Source organism: Hemitrygon akajei, chromosome 15 (genome assembly GCF_048418815.1).
Source record: "Hemitrygon akajei chromosome 15, sHemAka1.3, whole genome shotgun sequence".
Lineage (NCBI taxonomy): Eukaryota > Metazoa > Chordata > Chondrichthyes > Myliobatiformes > Dasyatidae > Hemitrygon > Hemitrygon akajei.
This window is the reverse complement of record NC_133138.1, coordinates 57,688,553-57,702,597: the sequence shown is the minus strand read 5'-3', so window position 1 is coordinate 57,702,597 and position 14,045 is coordinate 57,688,553.

The following is a 14,045-nucleotide window of genomic DNA, read 5'->3' as shown; positions in this document are numbered from 1 at the left end:
CGCCACGACATTAAACTGGCAACCAAGGTCAAAGTGTATAACAGAGCTGTTTTACCATCTCTGCTTTATTCAACTGAAACGATGACATTGTATCGGAAGCACATCAAGAAATTGACCAAGACACAACTCAGACATTTACACAAAATATTGCACATCAAGTGGCAAGAGAGGGTACCAGATGTGGAGGTGCTCAAACGTGCTGAGACAGTCAGTGCAGAATCGCTCATCACAGCTTCTCAGCTGCATTGGACTGGTCATGTCATAAGAATGAGCGATGATCGTTTACCCAAATCTGTTTTCTATGGCGAGCTACATGAAGGAAAGAGGAAGCATGGTGGTCAGAAGCTGCGCTACAAAGATGTACTCAAGCACCATATGAAGAACACTGACATGAATGTCAACACCTGGGAGAAAGATGCTTTGGACAGAAGAAGTTGGCACTGCATTGTCAAGAAGTCAATCCCAGTTATCGAGGAGAAAAGGCAGAAGAAATATGAAGCAGATCATGAACACAGACGTTCAGTGCTAGACCAGTCAAATCACAAATGCAACCGCTGTGGGAGACAGTGCCAATCCAATGCTGATCTTGTGGCCCATAAACATGCCTGCAGAGACTAAACTCTCAGCACTGTCAACATCGAAATCGATGGACGGCCGAAGACTATTCGGGTTACTCATTGGAAGCATGCAGAAGAGTAACAACCTGCAAGATGTCTTGAATCAGCATCGCAATTTTGGAGTTCAACATTCTAACTGCAATATTCAGCACCATTAAGAATTCCAAGTTAGCATTTTTGAGAAGAGGGAGCAAGTTAATTGGGGATTGAAAATTGTCCATTGGTACTACTCAGTAAATACTCTGTTGTTCCTATAGGTGCCTCAAATTGAAGAAATCTGTGAGAAAATGACTACAAAAGATATAGGATACCAAATATCTTGTTGGCTTTTGTGGTGCTGAATATGCTATTTGTTCACCTTCACATGTGTAGTATTAAGACAAGAACATAAAAAATAGCAGGAATAGGCAATCCAGACCTTAGAGCCTGAGCATCATTCATCAATCATCAAGAACTTGAATAATCTGCCACCTCATCTCAACTCTTTCTGCATTATCCCTCTGTTCTTTGACTCCCCTACAATTAAAATATCTGTCAACCTGTTTTGAATGGACTTAGACATTGAACCTTATAGCCCTCCATGGTTGAAAATTATTAAAATTGACCAACCCTGCAGAAGTTTTTCCTTCTCTCAGTCCTAAATACCTTCTGTCAGTCTTTATCTCAAGCTACTTTTAGACACCTCAGACAGGGGAAACATCTACCTTGTCAAACCCTCTAAGATGTTTTGTAAATACTTCAATTAGATCACATTTTATTCTTCTAAACTGTGGACTACTCAGTCACTCCCCATATGGAAGGCTGTCCATCATGAGAACCATTCTGATAAACCTTCACTGCATTCTATGCTTTGCAAGCTTATCCCTTTGTAGGTATACATACAAGACTCCAGGAGCACACTCACTTAAGCTCTCCATAATTTTACTAATATATTTTTCCTTCAGAATTTAAACGTTATAATAAAAGACAACATATCATACTTCCTGCCTGTTGCTTTTCAGTGACTCGTTCAGGACAATGAGGGGAAGCCGCTAGAATGGGAGGAAAGAGAGCAGAGTATCCCACCTGGGTACTCAGGCTGCCCAGTTATTCACGGATCAATTCTCCCTTTGGAACTTCAGCAAGGAACAGTTTTGCTGCCAGCAGCAACTGCAGTGTCAAAGCAGGGCAGGAGAGGAGATGCACTGAAACTGGCTGTCAGAATGATTGTGCCAAATCAACTTTTATACATCTGGCCTTTTTAGGCTCAAATTTGAGATATGTACAACATTTTGTAGTGTTCAGGTCATTACCACATGTGATTAATTACTCAATTTTCCTAACACAATACATTTTCACCTCACTTACCGGATACCAGGAGGGAAAGAGGTCACAAGAGTTTGTAAGGATTACAGGGGCACCAAAATTGCATGTGGATTTTTGTTTGTGCACTTGGTGTTCATCACCAGCTGCTGCCACTTTGGCTGAAGAGAGGAGCGCTTTCAGTAATAGACCAAGACAAATGCGCTGCACCAAAGTGCACTAAATGTGGTCATTCTTACCCTCGGCCATTAGGCTCCATAATGAGTCAACCTATAGCCGGGGAAATGATGACCCCTCCTGTTAGACTGTTTAAGGTAACTTATTTTAAATTTATTCTTCTTACTTGTCTTCTAAAATTGTATATCTCTGCACTGTGACACTGTAATATCCTTTGGGATCAATAAAGTATCTGTCTATCAATTTTAAAATGGATTCAATGTTCTCAAAGCCTAGTTGATTCATAACTATGAGCAGCTGTTTCTGAACATCAGTATCCAGAATAACAGCTAACATCTCAACGCTTTTAATCTGCTGCAGTTTTCCGTGCCGGTTTTGGGCTACCAACACAAACCAAAGGGTGACTTCAGAACAACAGAAGCTATTGATGATATGACTGATTCCTTTGATACATGACTCTCACACACACAGGCAGAATGTGTACAACGAGGTCATGATGCAACTCATAATCTGTTTAAGGAGTACACTGGCTCACTGAAATGCTTCCTCTACCAGAAAGAGCCTCGTGGCACATGACAGAAAAGATGCTGAAGCAAGTGAGGATTTACTTCATGTTTTTCAACATTGCATCAATGAAGGCAAACTTCTTGTTATAAGTTCTATATTAACAAGCTAAAGTGAAGGATGAAGAAAGGGAGCACCTTATCTGTGTTGTGCCCGTACACACCTCATATCAATTAAATAAAAGCACACATACAGGAGATGGCTTAAACTGGTGTATTTACATTGCAGCGAGAGAGGAAGAGAGACAGAGAGAGAGAGAGGGAACAATGCACAGGTGTAGACAACAACACATGCACAGGCAACAGGTCACTATGTAGTGCTAAGTCGGGGGTAGGGTTATTGCTCTAAAATAAATAGATACATTATGGAAGGCAGATGCAATGTTAGCATTCATTTCAAGAGGTCTTTAATACAAGAGCAGGGTTGTGAGGCTGAGGCTTTATTAGGCACTGGTGAGGCCTCACCTTGAGTATTGTGAACAGTTTTGGGCTCCTCATCTAAGTAAAGCTGTGCTGGCATTGGAGAGGGTTCAGGCTAGGTTCACAACGGTGAGTGCAGGAATGAAGGGGTTATCATATAAGGAACATTTGACGGCTCTAGGTCTGTACTCGCTGGAATTTAGAAGGATGAGGGTGATCTCATTGAAATCTGTCAAATGCTGAAAGGCCTAGACAGTGTAGATGTGGAAAAGATGTTTCCCATGGTGGGGGAGTCTATGACAAGAGGGGACAGCCTCAGGATAGAGGATGTCCATTTAAAACAGAGATGCAGAGAAATCTCTTTAGCCAGAGGGTGATGAATTTGTGTAATTTGTCATCACCGGCAGTGGTGAAGGCCAGGTCATTGGGTGCATTTAAGGCAGAGATTGATAGGTTCTTGATTAGACATGGCATCAAAAGTTACAAGGAGAAGGCCATGAAATGGGGTTGAAGAGGGGAAAAAAAGATCAGCTATAGTTGAATGGTGGAGCAGACCTGATGGGCCAAATGGCCTAATTCTGCTCCTGTGTTTTATGGTCTTATTTCACTACCTCCCCCTTAAGATTGATGCAACATCAGACTGTATATGTACAAAACATTCAATGTCCCTTTCATAAACCCATATTACAAATCAGTATACTTTCACAATAACAATCAATAACTGACTTCACAATTCCAAAGGTTCAGTGTTTTGGGTGGTGCTCTGCTTCTTTCAGGATAGCGCCTCTGGACCTGTGGAATGGCATCAGGTTTGGTAGGTGTCTTGTGCAGGATGTTTTTGGTTACTGGTGTCATGTAATTGTCTGTGACAACCTGATTGACAGGCTATAATGTGTTCATCTTGTTGAATGCATTCAACTCAGGTGTGTTCTACGGTTGAGCATTCAGAACCTGGTCCACATGACATCTCCATGTCTGATCTGCAACATCCACTGTGTACATCAGTGGTCCTACCGGGTGTTCACTTCTCTTCACAGTAGTCACACACTAGGACATCCTGTCCAATCTCGAAGCTCCTTGCTGCTTCACTTGGCAAATCGATGAATTGATTATTTTGTACTTCCCTCCAGAGGTCAAGTTTCAGGAGGTTTATGCAGGATCTCAGATTCCTGTCCATGAACAGCATTACAGGTGTTAGATTTGTTGTCACATGAACAGAGTTCCGATACACAAAGGAAGTTTTCGGCCATGTGCTGTAGAGAAATATCCTCCTTGTCCACCACTTTAATGGACTTCTTGAATGTCTGGATAAACCTTTCCTTCAGGTAACCAATTCATTGCTGGGTGGTGAGGATCAGATTTGAAATGTCTGATGCTATTTTTTTTCATGAACAGCTGGAATTCTTCTGACATGTATTGTGGTCCATTCTCACTCACAGTTTGTTCTGGTAAGCCATTTCTGGTGAAAATAGTCCTCAGAGTGGAGACAGTCTTTGCTGAGTTGGTTGATTTCATTGATATAACTTCCAGTCACTTCAAATGAGCATCCCCAGCAATCAGAAACATGGAGTCCATGAATGGCCCAGCAAAGTCAATATGTACTCTTTGCCATGGTGATGACGGCCACTCCTATTGGTGTTACGGTGCCTGTGGGGGTGTATTTTGAACTTTTTGGTGTCCCATATTGCTTTTGGCCAAGTTTTCAATCTGTTTATCTATACTCTTCTCAAACACCTTCTGATTAGCATTAAGTGGCTGAGACAGCCATTAGTTAGGTTTACCATTTGGGCTGCTATTACCTGTGGATGCCAAACTAAGCTTTGACTGAGTGTCAGTCTCATTGGATTTTTCTCAACTATTTACATCCAAAAAGTGCTGCCCTTCACTTTTCAATACATAAAGCTCTAACTGTTATGTTTGACCTCCATCACATTTACTTTCAATTTGCCTTTGGGAGACATTTTTTCACCTGTGTAAGTCTTTAACATCACTAACGTCTTCTCTAATGTTATCTTAGAAATCAGTGTGTTGTAGTCAGCCTCTGGAATTATGGACAAAGCTGACCCTGTACCCTGCTCCATTTTCAGTTTTGCACCAGTTGCATCTATTGTGATGAAGATGATTTTATGATCTGCTTCTGTTATACTATGCAGTTCTAGGCATAACAGTTCACCTTTGTCAGACTCTATGTTGTTTGATTCTGTTTTACATTTGGTAACTTTATGCATTTGCTTAGTTTTGCATTTGAGACTTTTCACCCAGTTGTGCTTTTTGTCTGCCTTGCATATTTTCTCTATGTGACCTTGTCTGTGAAACTTTCTGCAGACTTTTTCTTTCAACCAACAGTCATTTGCATCATGGGAGGATTTGCCACATCGATAACATTTTTGGCTTTTTACACCATTCAGTGACATTTTGTGCATTTCACATTCTAATATCTTTTTCTGTAGTTCTCCTGCATCCTTTTCTGTAGTCTCTAATGATACTGCAATGATCAATGTCCATTCTAAGCTTAGGTCTCTTTCGCACAGTAGCCTATTTTGAGTGCTTTGACTATGTATGCCACATACAAGCCTGTCCCTTAATGTATCAGAAGCTCCATCTCTGAAGTCACAGTACTGGGAAAAGTTGTGCAATTCAGAAAGGCTTTCATCTTTTGATTGGCTCATTTTGTAAAATCTAAATACCTCAGCTATTACCAGTGGTTTGGGTCTCAAGTGATTTTGTAAAATTGTAATAATTTTATTTTGCTTGCTAGGTTTGCTGGTGTTACTAGGTTGCGTAAAATACTATACGTTCTTGGGCCCATTAGGTTAAAAAGTGTAGTGGCTTCCTTTAGCTACTCCACATTGTTCATATTACAATACAGCTCCCCCCTCTCGACTCCCAGCCTTCACTATCAAATTTGTCAATGTTCCCAACTGTAGCCATCGGTACGTTACTTTCACTTTAAATTCAGCGTGTCTTTCAGTATTACTCACACATCCCTCGGCTTTCTCATACTGTTTAAACTCGTTGTTTCATCCTGTAATTGCCAGTCCAGTCCCTAATAGTCTCTGATATTCAGGCTCGTACTCAACGCCAATTTGTTGTGTCTGTGCACAACTACATATATATTAATTAAAAGCACACACGCGGCAGTTAGCTTTAACTGGTGTGTTCACAATGCTGTGAGAGCGAGAGAACAATGCACATGCACAGACAACAGCACACGTGCAGGCAAGAGATCAGTATGTAGTGTTATGGTGGGGGGGGGTCATTGCTCTAGAAGGAATATATCCATACATTACAATCAGATTCCTTCTTCTTTTGCTCTTGTGAAGAACTTTCCAAATTCAGCACTTTACTCATGCCTCAGTCACAGATCATGAGTACCTGCATTCCTGTTGCTCAGCCACAATGCAAGATTAAAAGCAATGTCAAAACAAACTTTTCAAGTCAATTTTATCAATGAGATTTTATTTCAACTGTACATCCCCTGAAAGCCTCTTTTCAGTGTGGCTTTGCCTTCACCAGTGCCTCTGAACAATGTTAGCCTCTTTGTTGCCACATGCCACATGCCGGTGATAATAAACCTGATTCTGGTGTTTACAGGAAAGTCCCTAAACTGTAGTAGCAGAAATAACATATGGTTTTGGAGAATGATGTTGAGCAGTCCAAGCCAGATATCTGGCTGCAGTCCGCAACATCTCATTATGGTTAACACTAGCCCAGGTTGGGTCGCTGACTTAAAGGCAACAGTAAAATTACTAGCAGAGGGCCAGGCATCTCAAAAGAGAGCTCAGGTTTCTTTTAGCGAGCAAACACAAGGAAATCTGCAGATGCTGGAAATTCAAACAACAACACACACAAAATGCTGGTGGAACACAGCAGGCCAGGCAGCATCTATAGGGAGAAGCGCTGTCGACGTTTCGGGCCGAGACCCTTCGTCAGGACTAACCGAAAGGAAAGATAGTAAGAGATTTGAAAGTAGTGGGGGGAAGGGGAAATGTGAAATGATAGGAGAAGACCGGAGGGTTGGGATGAAGCTAAGAGCTGGAAAGGTGATTGGCGAAAGTGATACAGAGCTGGAGAAGGGAAAGGATCATGGGACGGGAGGCCTCGGGAGAAAGAAAGGGAGGGGGGGGAACACCAGAGCGAGATGGAGAACAGGCAAACAACTAAATATGTCAGGGATGGGGTAAGAAGGGGAGGAGGGGCATTAACAGAAGTTAGAGAAGTCAATGTTCATGCCATCAGGTTGGAGGCTACCCAGCCGGTATATAAGGTGTTGTTCCTCCAACCTGAGTTTGGATTCATTTTGACAGTACAGGAGGCCATGGATAGACATACCTGCCCTCAAATTTACCTAGTCCATTTCTGACACCTCCCTCCCCTTTCTTGATCTTTCTGTCTCCATCTCTGGAGATGGCCTATCTACTGATATCTACTATAAGCCTACAGACTCTCACAGCTACCTGGACTATTCCTCTTCCGACCCTGTCTCTTGCAAAAATGCTATCTCCTTCTCACAATTCCTCCGTCTCCACCGCATCTGCTCTCAGGATGAGGCTTTTCATTCCAGGATGAAGGAGATGTCTTCCTTTTTTAAACAAAGGGGCTTCCCTTCATCCACCATCAACTCTGCTCTCAAACGCATCTCTCCCATTTCCTGCACATCTGCCCTCACCCCATCCACCCGCCACCCCACTCGGGATAGGGTTCCCCTTGTCCTTACCTACCACCCCACCAGCCTCCAGGTCCAACGTATAATTCTCTGTAACTTCCGCCACCTCCAACGGGATCCCAGTACCAAGCGCATTTTTCCCTCCCCCCCTTTCTGCTTTTCGCAGGGATTGCTCGCTACGCAACTCCCTTGTCCACTCGTCCCACCCCCCCCATCTCTTACCACTGATCTCCCTCCTGGCACTTATCCTTATAAACGGAACAAGTGCTACACCTGCCCTTACACTTCCTCCCTCACCACCATTCAGGGCCCCAGACAGTCATTCTAGGTGAGGCGACACTTCACCTGTGAGTCGGCTGGTGTGGTATACTGCATCCAGTGCTCCCAGTGTGGCCTTTTATATATTGGTGAGACCCGACGCAGACTGGGAGACCGTTTTGCTGAACGCCTACGCTCGGTCTGCCAGAAAAAGCAGGATCTCTCAGTGGCCACACATTTTAATTCTATGTCCCATTCTCATTCTGATATGTCTATCCATGGCCTCCTCTACTGTCAAAATGAATCCAAACTCAGGTTGGAGGAACAACACCTTATATACCAGCTGGGTAGCCTCCAACCTGATGGCATGAACATTGACTTCTCTAACTTCCATTAATGCCCTTCCTCCCCTTCTTACCCCATCCCTGACATATTTAGTTGTTTGCCTGTTCTCCATCTCCCTCTGGTGTCCCCCCCCCCCCTCCCTTTCTTTCTCCTGAGGCCTCCCGTCCCATGATCCTTTCCCTTCTCCAGCTCTGTATCTCTTTCGCCAATCACCTTTCCAGCTCTTAGCTTCATCCCTCCCCCTCCGGTCTTCTCCTATCATTTTGCATTTCCCCCTCCCCCTACTACTTTCAAATCTCATACTATCTTTCCTTTCGGTTCGTCCTGATGAAGGGTCTCGGCCCGAAACGTCGACAGTGCTTCTCCCTATAGATGCTGCCTGGCCTGCCGTGTTCCACCAGCATTTTGTGTGTGTTCAGGTTTCTTTCGATTCCTCTCAAGTGACAGAGTCAGCAATGAAAGACATAACTCCACAAGTAGTTTGATTGAGTAATTTTATCTAAATCTTAACTAAAAATTAATTAAAGGAATTAATTTGTTTAATTCATAATTACAACTCTTTCAACTTCTAAGTATAACGACAAATTTAGTGTAATTCAACTAAAAGAACAATACTCAGATTTGTCTATTTGATCCTTCATTAATAAATCAAGTTCAAGGTTGTATGTAATTTATTGTAATACTTATCAACAATTAACTGTGAGCAGCATTGCTTGTATATTCTTAACCACTCAATCCTTAAGGGCTGGGGAATCCCATCACTGACGAGACATAAAGGGGCATCAAGATCCAGCCCACGGAGAAGCTCCAAGTATCCCTTAAAGCAACCTTGCTATTGGACTGTTCAGGGTCTCCCTTAGCTCCCCCACAAATGAATAACAAGATCCCCGGTGTGCAATTTACTGGAAGCTACCACACGATTTCCATAAATCACCTCAGACAGGCCTATCTGCAAAACCAGAGCCTAATACAAAACTTAAATCAGTCATCTTGTCAACATATTCAACCACTTTATAGCTGCTGTGACAGGGAAATCACTATTTCTGCTTCTTCTTACCACACCAGGAGAGAAGGATAAATGTGTCTTCCGAAGAGCGGACAACATTCGGATGGTCTTTGAATTCACTGTTTCTATGCAGAGCATCACTTCAGTTATCCTGATGATTGCTAGGTGGCAGATTGATGGAATACAATGATACTCTACAAGTCGCTTTCATGTTACGATGGCAGCAGCATTGAGATCTTACTGCTTTGTGTATCTGAGTGGGTCTTTCATGTTTTGCAAGGAAGCTACAACACAACATGAACAAATATTGAGCCCCACACCAAGCCCTTTGAAACTTTGACATTGGATCTTTTTCTGTATCTTTGGAGTGCACACCGATCTGGCAATTTTACCGATGATTGAATATCTGGAATGAAATGTGCTAAAGGTCAATGGTATTGGAAGTCAGATAACTGAATGGATCCTCACATCAAAGAGCACTTTTAAATCAGAAGAGGGTGTTGCTTCAGAATTAAGAGTTGTGAAAAATATGAGTGTAATGAAATTGTCATGTTTAATATTTTCAGGCACAATATTTTGTAGTCACGTCCTTCACAAAATCCCACAGCCCACTAGCTCCCCCTTTTCCACAAGCACTAGGATGTGAATTTTGATTAGTTCGTGTAGCCTCCAATTGTCGTCCACCCTATTCTATAAGATATGAAAGTACACAAGTGAGTGAGTGACTGATATGTCTGCCATTGTTAAATGGCCTACAGTGGCTATAGGCTGAGAAACAGAGAAATTTGCAGCAAAGAAGGCTATGTGCAGTGGTATATAGGGACACTGGTTCTGAATCCTAACTGATAGAGATCATTGGTTATTGGGAGAAAGTGAATTGAGCTGGTGGTGCAACTGGTAAGATAGGGGAACTGGACAAACATTCATTGGCCTTGACCACTTGCTATTCTTCCAATTACAACCATTTTTTTATATTATTATACAGATAAACAGGTTACATTCATAAATTTGATATTAAATGATTTTCTTTATGTACATTTTTGTCAGTACCTCCAGTTGAACTGTCTTTTTGTGTGTTTCCCCTAGCTGTCAGTCTGGTTTTGTATTGCCATCTGCTCCTGTCCCTGCTCCTGCTCTACTCTGACCCCTGTATTACTAAGTACTCCGACTCTCATATGTTTCTCATTATTACTTGTATTGCTGCTACATGTGTCTCATTGTGCTCCACCTATCATCTGCCTCTCTGTTTATTGCTCAGTGTATTCCAGTCCTGTGTTTTCACCTGTTTGTTGCCAGATTGTGCCAGTGAATTTTCCTGAGCCTTTCCAGTATTTGTATCTGTACTCTGTCTGTCTGAATATTGACTCTGCCTGTTTCCCGATTCTGGTTTTTGGATTTCTCTGGATGTTTTGATCTCTGCCTGAACTTTGACGCTGACTTTGTTCACACCTTGGGATTTGTTACTCAATTAATATCACCATGTGCACAGTACTCGTCTGTGATTGGATCCCTGCTCCAGCATTCTGACAATTTTGTGAAATAAAACAGCTCAATGATCAATATGACTTTCCAAGCTGAAAAGTAATGGCCCAAAACATTGACTGTTCCTCTCCACAGATGCCACTAGGGTGCTGAGTTCCTCCAGAATTTTGTGTGTATTAATCTGGATTTCCAACATCTGTAGAATCTCTTGTGTTTGTGATTTGCTATCAATGATTTGTCCATGCATTTACCTTACCAAGTCATTTTATAATCTATTTATTAAAAATTGATACAGTGTGATTTACAAATAAAAAAGCTTCCAAGTTCAGATTACAAATACTTCTAATACATTTTATTGTATTGGGTTAAATAGGACTTTGGAAGTATGTATATCAGTTTACTTAGCAAGAGTAAAGAACATTGCCATATCTGAAAACATGTCTGAAATGGAACCTGAAGTTTGGAATGAGGATTCTCTGAAAGATCAACTGTGTAAATGAACATATGAAACATAAATGTTCTGTGTTTCAGGATACTCAGAACAAACGAAGGAGCAGGAAAGCAGACCGGTCTGGACCTTACAATAGTAACAATGCTGAAACTATTGGCATTCACTGTCATTACTGCATTAAATAGGCAGCATTAACTGTCATTATTCTGAGAGCAACTTAGGGATTTCAACATGTGTCGGCCAGAAATCCCGAAGCTGCTGTCAATAATTCACCAGGTCTTGCTGTATGCTGTTTTTAGCCTTCTCCGCAGGATTCAAGGAGCAATTACTTGAACTGACATGCATTTTGTGCAATTACAAGCTAATCTGCTGTAAAGAACACCAAAAATCTTGCTGTGTGTTCTATAAGGTCAAAGTTACTGCTTAGCAAATCACTAAGCCCCAAAAACATTTTTTTTTGTATGTGCATTGTAATTCCTTCAGAAGAACAACTGAATTGAAGAACAAACCTAATGAAATAGAAACTTTAATTCAAAAAGGAAAAATTAAAAAATTTACATCTTGTATGTATAATTTGATTCAAAAACAGACAATAAAACCAGGAATCCATATGTCAAGACAAAAATGGGAAACTGATTTGAATATTAAAATTGATGAAACAAATTGGTCAAGACTATGTCTTGATAGTATGTATGACAAATACAATAAATGTCTGACTTAGATTAGTACAATATAATTGTTTACATCAACTATATATTACACCACAAAAAATAAATACCGGTAGATTAAATCCAAATTTATCTGATTGATGTTTTCGATGTAATCAAGATATTGGTACTTTTTAACATTCTACTTGGTCCTGTGCCAAAATTCAACCTTTTTGGATAAATTTAAGAGTTTTATTGGAACAAATTATTGGAATACAACTTCCACATAATCCAATATTATTTTTATTAGGTGATATTGAAGAGATAAAATCAAAACTCAAATTGAACAAATATCAGAAAGAATTTATAAAAATTGCTTTGGCAGTAGCCAAAAAGACTATTGCTGTTACTTGGAAATCAGATTCATACTTAACTATGGACCATTGGAATAATGAAATTTTTAGCTGCATTCCACTTGAAAAAATTACTTATAATTTAAGAAATAAATATGACATATTTCTGAAAATTTGGTGCCCTTATTTACAAAAGATAGGATTAAATATATAGGTGCTCTGAAGATAAAGTTATTAGTCATTTGGGGAAAAATAAATATATATATTAAAGTTATTTTGAATTCCATGGAGCATGTGGGGATCTTCCGATCTTTCTTTCTTTCTTTCTTTCTTTCTTTCTTTTTTTTCCTCTTTTTAGATAGGGATGTTAAGGGGGGAGGGCTGAAATATATCATTATTTCACTATTCTATTTCATGTAATTATCTTAAAAAATCGAACAAAAATTTATATAAAAAAAGAAGAACAATTCAAATTAAAGGACCCTGGAAATCAGAAAAGTGGACACTTAAGAAAGTTGGATTTATTGGGTGGATATGATGTGGACTGTGAAATGGACAGTGGTGGATTTCATTTCCGTTTACACAGTGCTTGAGTCAGCTGCTGCTAATCCATCTCAGGAAATTGAGTCTGCTACACAGGCTCTTGCACCTTCCTAATTATGATTCCTAACCAAACTTAGCTCAAGACAGTTTCTCAATAACTCTCCTGGCTGCTGAGAAAATGGCCCTGACTCCGGGCATATGGCAACCACTCTCCACAGTCACCAGTTTTCCCCAACTGATTAGTTACTCAGCAGTGCCTTCTCCTTTGAACTCAGTCGAGCCTCCATCACAATTATCAGCCCATGCTCCCATTTCTAGTTTAGAATTATTAACTCCCACACCTTTATGATGTCCCTTCCACTCTTCAACTGCCAAACAACAGCCCAGTACTGCGTTTTGATCACCAGAGCCTTGACAGTTTCTGATATCCACTCTGAACTGCAAGCACTAAGTTTACTTTCTGATTTCCAGCTATTGAAAGCTGATGAATGCACCAACAGAACTCTCCCCTCACTGCAAAGCCTGGAACTGTGTCCAGCATCCCACACCACAGCTCTGGACTGATTTCCTTTGTGTGTACACCACACAGAGGAATGATATTTCTGATTCTCAGGGCTATTTAGAAATACATGATTCCTTGGACTTCACATGTCACTTTGAAAGTAAGAGCCCACCCACCAATCATTTAACATGTCTTTACTAGTGTTATTCAATTTCTCAACAAACAGAATAATTTTTTAAAAATGTGATCTATGCAATTTTACCTTTTTATACATCAAGTCCTCAGACAAAATATTCATGTTACTGCCAAGTTTTTTTTTCTATAAAATGGCAGTGCATTTAACACAATGCATTCATGTTTAAAGTTGCTAAGTTTAGGACCTTTTCCATGAGATTTTCCATAGCAATATGAAATGCTAGAATTATATATACCAATGTGCGATGGTCAATCCCCAATGAAACAGGATCAGAATCAGGTTTATTATCACTGGCATGTGACGTGAAGTTTGATCACTTAGCAGCAGCAGTTCAATGTAATACATAATCCAGCAGAGAGAGAAAAAAAAATTAATAAAATAAAACTATAATAAATAAACAAGTAAGTCAGTTACATATATTGAATAGATTATTAAACAATGTGCAAAAACAGAAATACTGTATATTAAAAAAGTGAGGTAGTGCTCAAAGCTTGAATGTCCATTTAGGAATCAGATG